At 42.3% G+C, this 6989-nt stretch overlaps 1 pseudogene; it reads right to left on the bottom strand.

The window, feature by feature from the left end:
* Nucleotides 1-1028: 1028 nt before the first annotated feature.
* Nucleotides 1029-2139, bottom strand: LOC100397930 (EH domain-containing protein 1 pseudogene; annotated as a pseudogene).
* Between the last annotated feature and the right edge of the window lie 4850 nt (nt 2140-6989).

Below are 6989 nucleotides of genomic sequence, written 5' to 3'. Positions count from 1 at the left end.
AGGCCTCCCAGAAGCACATTTACAGTCTGAATAACAGGATCTTCTCAAACCCATTCTTCCCACCCCATGGAGAAAGGCAACAGCACTGGGGGTCAGCCCAAGAAGGGCACCTTGTGGACAATTAATCCAGTCCCCAGGCAGATATGGGAGGAGACTGAAGAAAGTTGAAGACAGGCTGATGGGCTCAGGTGGTAGGCTCCACTATCTCACCATGACGGCTGAAAATTCCACTCCTGGAGACCTGGCTCTGGCCCCCCTCATCACTTGCAAACTCTGTCTGTGTGAGCAGTCTCTGGACAAGATGACCACGCTCCAGGAATGCCAGTGCATCTTTTGCAAAGCTGGACTGGTTTATGGAACAATGACTGATTGCTGCAGGGGTAAAAACGTCTTTCCGGTTTGGCGTAATGAGGTGCAGATTCGAAGAGCCCTTTCTACTTTCCAAGTACCCTGTTGGATTTTAGGACCAGATCAGGCCCTGGCTGCAGCTGCTTGGCCGGTCAGGATCTCCCTCTGCCCACTTCTATTTTCCTTACTTCCATATAGGCAAGACTCTGGTGAGAATATCCCCTGTAAATCTTCTAAATGGAATTTTCCATCCCTGAGTCCATTTCTAGGGAACACAGTTGAAGACACAAATCTCTGAATTATTATTTTTCTTCTGGTAATGCCTCTACCTCTATGATCCAGAAAAGTGTTTCCCTTTTTCTCTGTAAAATGAGCATCTCATGACCTTTACAGGGTCTGCCTTTTCTCCCATTGCTTCTAAGTTAACTAATAAAGTGCAATATGTTCCTTAAATATATATATATATATTTCTTGTGCATAAAATAATTCCATCATCTCACCAGTCTCCCCCACCAGGCCCAGGAATAGCCTTAAAAGAAAGATGGTGGTTTTCCTTTTCGAGAGGCGAGGAAACATCCACTCAGTCTTTATGGACCTCAAGAAATGGTGAGGCTTCCCCTCTCCCTCCCGTCCCCGCCTCCTGGCCGGGCATGGAGATGGCAGGGGCAGGATGGGCACTGTCACTCGTGCCTGTGTTTGGAGGGCTGCACCAGGTGCGGGGGCAGGTCAGCGGGCAGCTCGTGGCCCTCCAGCTGGACCCTGATGAGGTGGTTGGTCAATGCAAACTCCTTGTCGTCCAGCAGCCCGTCCCTGTCCACGTCCGCCAGCTTCCAGATCTTCCCCAGCACTGTGTTGGGCAGCTTGGACTTCACTATCTCCTTCTTGGCGTTGGCGCCCGTGATCTTGCCTTTGATGGGGGGGACAGCATGTAGAAGATCTCGTCATAGGTGGGCTTTGCCCACCACCGACTCGACGTCATCAATGCCGTCATGGTGCCGTGAAAGGCGCTGCCTTTGACCACCTGGGAAGGCATCAGGGACTCCTCCTGCCGCACCATCACCATCAGCTGTGCGATGTCATTGGCCAGCATGTTGTCCACCATATCCAGAAGCTCGGGCTTCAGGGCCTGGAACTTGCTGAAGTCCTGGGTCTGCAGGAGTTCCTGCATCTTGCGGAGGCTCGGGAAGTCACCGGGGAAGATCTGGTGCTCGTGCTCGATCTTCTGGTAATCTCTCCCAGGTTGTTCACCAGCTCTTTCTTTTTGCTCTCTTTCCCAAAGACATTGGGCATCTCCTTGAGGGAGCTGATGATGTAGGCGTGAACCTTGGCCAGCCGCACCCGCTTGATCAGGTCATTGAGCTTCCTGAGGGCAGCATTTCGGGGCAGAGACTGGATGTCCTTGAAGAGGTCCTGCTCCTCAGCCTCAAAGAGCTCGCGGTTGTCGGGGATGAGGAGTGGGTAGGACCAGAAGGAGCCGATGTAGGCCCTGACCACCTCGGGGGTGTTGATGATCCTGCCCAGGGACCACATGAGGGCCCCGTACACCCGCATCAGCGGCTGCATCTGGATCTGGTCTGCCTTGTTCAGCACCACGTGGATCTTGTCCTTGTGGTTCTTCGGAGCCTTGATCACTTCCGAGAACTCATCAGAGATTTCCAGCTTATGGGCATCGAAGGGCAGGATGATTCCGTCCACCTGCTCGGCGAACCACTCCGGGACAGCTGCAAAGTCATAGCCTCTGCTGAGGTGATAATGGAATATAAGTGAGCCTGGGCATGATGACACAGGCATTCTTGATTGCTCAGGCTATGGGAAGTTTCTTTTCTTTACTGCTGTCTTCCAAATAAATTTTATGTGCTTAGTAATTACTTGTTGAACAGTCAAGCTGCAGGTTTTACCATGAAACAAGAGGATAAAGCAAAATAATGAGAACTGTGACAAATTTCATGTGTTTTTATGGTTTTGTTTTGATAAATTTCACTAATCTGGCTCATGAAGAGCATTTCCTTTAAAAATTCGCTTACCCGCACGATGTTCAGCCTGTAGCAATAATGGAGGGCATCTTCCATTTACTTTATTCAAAATTAAAAACCATAGCTTGCAGGTATTTTTACTGTGATGTGAATGCCTTCAGGAAAAAGTTGCAACTGTTATCTTCTTAGAATGGTTTCACAAATGAGACCTTATTGGAACTATTGGCCAAATATTAACGGATGACTATATGTTTGATTTTTGTATTAAGGCAGGTTTTACCAATCGATGAACACTGTTCTAGAGCCTAGAAATTATGATACTGATAAACTCTCTGAGTATTTTTGTTTTATTGAATAATAGAGCAAAGTAAATTTTAGAAGAATAAAAGTGATAAACAGACAACTGTTATTATACAAATCATTCATTTCTGGGGTAACATTAATTGCCTCTAGGATTATGAAAGAGTAGGCTATTACCAAGTGTGGTTGATAAAACCTGAGTTCTTCTAAAAGCCTACTAAAGGGACAGAATACTAACAATAGATAACTCTTGAGCCTAAAGTAAACTATTAAAGGTGTTAAGGCGTAAAATATTTCACTTTAAAATTCTGCTGGTTAGAGTCAATATTTACTGCTTAAGGGTGCGCATTCGAGTTCCTCTTTGCTGAGGTTGGTAACTCTAAGCCACCTTTCATATCAAGATGTCTCTTGTAGCTCTCATTCCTTGGCTGCCAGTTTCCGTGTGAGGATAATTTTTGTTTTAGTTTTATTGTAGGTGCCATGAAGATAGTTCAACCAGTGATGTTACAGGTTTTTCAGGTGCAAATTGGAAAGTACCATGAGATGTCTCTCTTGCCTGTCATTTTGATTTTTTAAAAAGTGAAAAATAGAAATCCCAGTTTCTGGGGACTCAATCACTCATACAGTGATGCTGTTAACAGAAATCTCTAAACCTTCATAGTAGACAATATGGCAATAAGCAGTATATTTTCAAGTGTCTTTTATGCTCACTGAAAATTTGGTAGAAATTAGATACCTAGGAATTTCCTCTGAAAGACTAAATATACAGAAATATCTGGCTCTAAAACTTTCACAGCTTATTTATAATAACCTCAAACTGGAAGCAATTTAAATGTCCATCAAAAGGGGACTAGAAGAATAATCAACCCAAAACAGAATATTGTGGAATATTTAATGACATGGAATGACTTCTATTGTCTACAAAGGTGAAGAACAAAAGATGTCAAGTCTTTAGTCATTATAAAAATGATGCTTAATCATCTCTTTGGGTCTCGCAGATGAATTGATGAATAGCTTTGTGACAGACCTTTGGGTCAAGATCATCCATTAAACGATATAATACAGTTGCATTTAATGGTTGAATAGGGAGAGTTCTCAGGAGAGTGTTGTTGGGGGCCTGCAGTTCCATCATTTGCACGACAAGGGTGTCCCATGAATCAAGTACAGTTTAGAAGGTAATTGAGGTGGAGCTGTGCAGAAGGGACCCTGACCAAGAGTTGAGGGGCACCAGTGGAGAGGTTGTGGGTTGCACCATCAGGGGCAGAGACTGGAAGTGGTGCCTGAAAGGAGTTAGCAGGGGGAGCCACATTGCTTGTACCTTAAGACATAATTGGGTGTGCAAAATGGTAAATCACCACGGATCTCTCAATAGAAATCTTTCAGGGATAGAGCTGGTTGTGAACATTCTGTAACATCAGATTAAATAGGGCCTTCTCTGTTCATGATCTCTCTTTCATGCCTTTCTTCCCCCAGATAGACATGCTCAGTGACCTTCCTTTCTGGTTTGAAGCAGGACTGAGGTGGGGAAGTAGAGAAAATCAGAATTTTGACCATTGCATGGATGTGGACATCCTAATTTTATTGAAATAATACTGTAGTGGCCAGGGCTGATGTCTAGCTGACATGTACTGGTGTGGTTGCACTGGTTATTAAAATATTAAAATGATTTAATACTGGTTGGTAAACAGCCCTGATCCCAGGCCCCTTGATTGCCTCCCCTAGGTCCTGGAAACCCTGTGGTCGCTGCTATTCCTCCTTTCCAGCCCCTCCACACACTTCCTATTCCTGGAGACCAGTGTCCCTGCGGTGAGGCTGATGTCCCGGTGGGCTATACCCAATGTCTCTGATTTCACAGCCAGACTTCCTGGGATTGTCCTCATGTGATCCTTATGGGAACAGTAACTTCCTCAATTGTCACCTTTTTTAAATGTCACCCAGGAGGAAATTAAGAACTGGCTCAAGTTTTATGCAAAGTACTTCCCCAAAATTGGCCTCAAAAGCACTTTTATTAGGACATTTTTGAGAAAAATATATATACTTTATGATTTTATTCTACTTTTTCAATGTCACATTTACAAATGTTTATAATGAAGTTAAAAGGGTGAGACAGAAAACCAGCAACTCTGTACTGATTTTTAAATATAATCCATCCCAAAATCTATTAGAAGTGTAAATATTTAAATAGTTAATTGTAACCATTTCTAGAATATGGTAACATGGCTAACTTTTAAACTTTTATTTATTAGTATTTCTTAAGTTTTATTAAAAACATAGTACTCTTTTGACTATTACTGTTTTGAATGAGAGGAATAAAATAATACAAGCAACTAAATGAGATTTTGTATTTTTCCTTCACATACCTTGACCTGCATTTAAGGTGCAAGCCTCTCACCTGCCCCCACAACTCCATATCCCCACCTCTGGCTCTATGTGGTCAGAGTTGGTGAATCCCAGTGCCTTGAAGAGTGTCTGACACATTTGCTGCTGGAATCACTTGAAACATTTCACTTAGCCAGGAACTTAGTAAACTATAAATGATGTTGAGATGTGTCTCCCCAAGGAGGAGGGCACAGAGCCGGTTCTCTGAAGGGAAAGGAGGAGGGACTGGCCCTATGTACCCACTGCCTCCCCAAGCCTTCCCCAACTTTTGTTTGATGATTTTTCCTCAGTCAGGAAAATGACATCACATTCATCCAGACCTTGAACCTGTCTTATTAGATTTATTCCTAGGTATTTTCTAGTTTTCCTGACATTGCAAATAGAATCTTTTCCCTTATTTCAATTTTCTGGTTATTTCCATTGTAAAGGAAAGTTACTTTGTAAAGTTTACCTGTTTCTAGCCACATGATAAAATGTTCTTATTAGTTTCAGTGGTGACTTTATTATTATTATTATACTTTAAGTTCTGGGATACATGTGCAGAATGTGCAGTTTTGTTACATAGGTATACACACGCCATGGTGGTTTGCTGTCCCCACCAACCTGTCATCTACATTAGGTATTTCTCTTAATGCTATTTCTCCCTGAGCCCCCTACCCTCCAACAGGCCCTAGGGTATGATGTTCCCCTTCCTGTGTCCATTTGCTCCCATTGTTCAACACCCACTTATGAGTGAGAACATGTGGTGTTTGGTTTTCCGTTCTTGTGTCAGTGTGCTGAGAATGATGGTTTCCAGCTTCATCCATGTCCCTGCAAAGGATATGAACTCATCCTTTTTTATGGCTGCAGAGTGTTCCATGGTGTATATGTGCCACATTTTCTTTATCCAGTCTATCATTGATGGACATTTGGGTTGGTTCCAAGTCTTTGCTGTTGTAAACAGTGCTACAATGAACATACATGTGCATGTGTCTTTATAGTAGAATGATTTTTGTGTGAGAGATGAGGATTCAGTTTCATTCCTCTACATGTGGCTTGCCAGTTTACCCAGCACCATTTATTGAATAGAGTGTCCTTTCCCCAATTTATGTTTTTGTTTGCTTTGCTGAAGATCAGTTGGCTGTTAGGTATTTGGCTTTATTTCTGGGTTCTCTATTCTGTTCCATTGGTTTATGTGCCTACTTTTATACCTGTACTATGCTGTTTTGGTGACTTTAGCCTTGTAGTAGAATTTGAAGTTGGGTAATGTGATGTTTTCAGATCTGTTCTTTTCTCTTAGTATTGGTTTGGCTACACAGATTCTTTTTAGGTTTCATATGAATTTTAGGATTGTTTTTTCTAGTTCTATAAAGAATGGTGATGGTATTTTGTTGGGAGTTGCATTGAATCTGTTGATTGCTTTGGACAGTATGGTCATTTTTGTAATATTTATTTGACCTATCCAGGCACATGGGCTATGTTTTCATTTGTTTGTGTCATCTACGAATCTTTCAGAAACGTTTTGTAGTTTTCCTTGTTGAGATCTTTCACTTCCTTGATTAAATATATTCTTAAGTATTTTGTTTTATTCTTTGCAGGTGTAAAAGGGATTGAATTCTTAATTTGATTCTCAGCTTGGTCACTGTTGCTGTATAGCAGTGTTAACTGATTTGTGTACATTTATTTTGTATCTGGAGACTCTATTGAATTCATTTATTAGGTCTAGAGGCTTTTCAGATAAATCTTTTATAGGTATCATCAGTGAATAGCAACAGTTTGACTTCCTCTTTTCCAATTTGGATGCCCTTTATTTCTTTCTCTAGACTAATTGCTCTGGCCAGAACTTCCAGTACTATGTTAAGTGGAAGCAGTAAAAGTGGGCATCCCTGTCTTGTTCCAGTTCTCAGGGGAAATACTTTCAACTGTTCCCTATTTGGTATGATGTTGGCTGTGGGTGCACCATATATGGCTTTTATTACTTTAGGGTATGTCACTTCTATGCCTATTTTG

The sequence above is a fragment of the Callithrix jacchus genome, chromosome 1 (genome assembly GCF_049354715.1).
Source record: "Callithrix jacchus isolate 240 chromosome 1, calJac240_pri, whole genome shotgun sequence".
NCBI classification, from domain to species: domain Eukaryota; kingdom Metazoa; phylum Chordata; class Mammalia; order Primates; family Cebidae; genus Callithrix; species Callithrix jacchus.
This window is presented reverse-complemented; position numbering and strand designations above follow the sequence as displayed.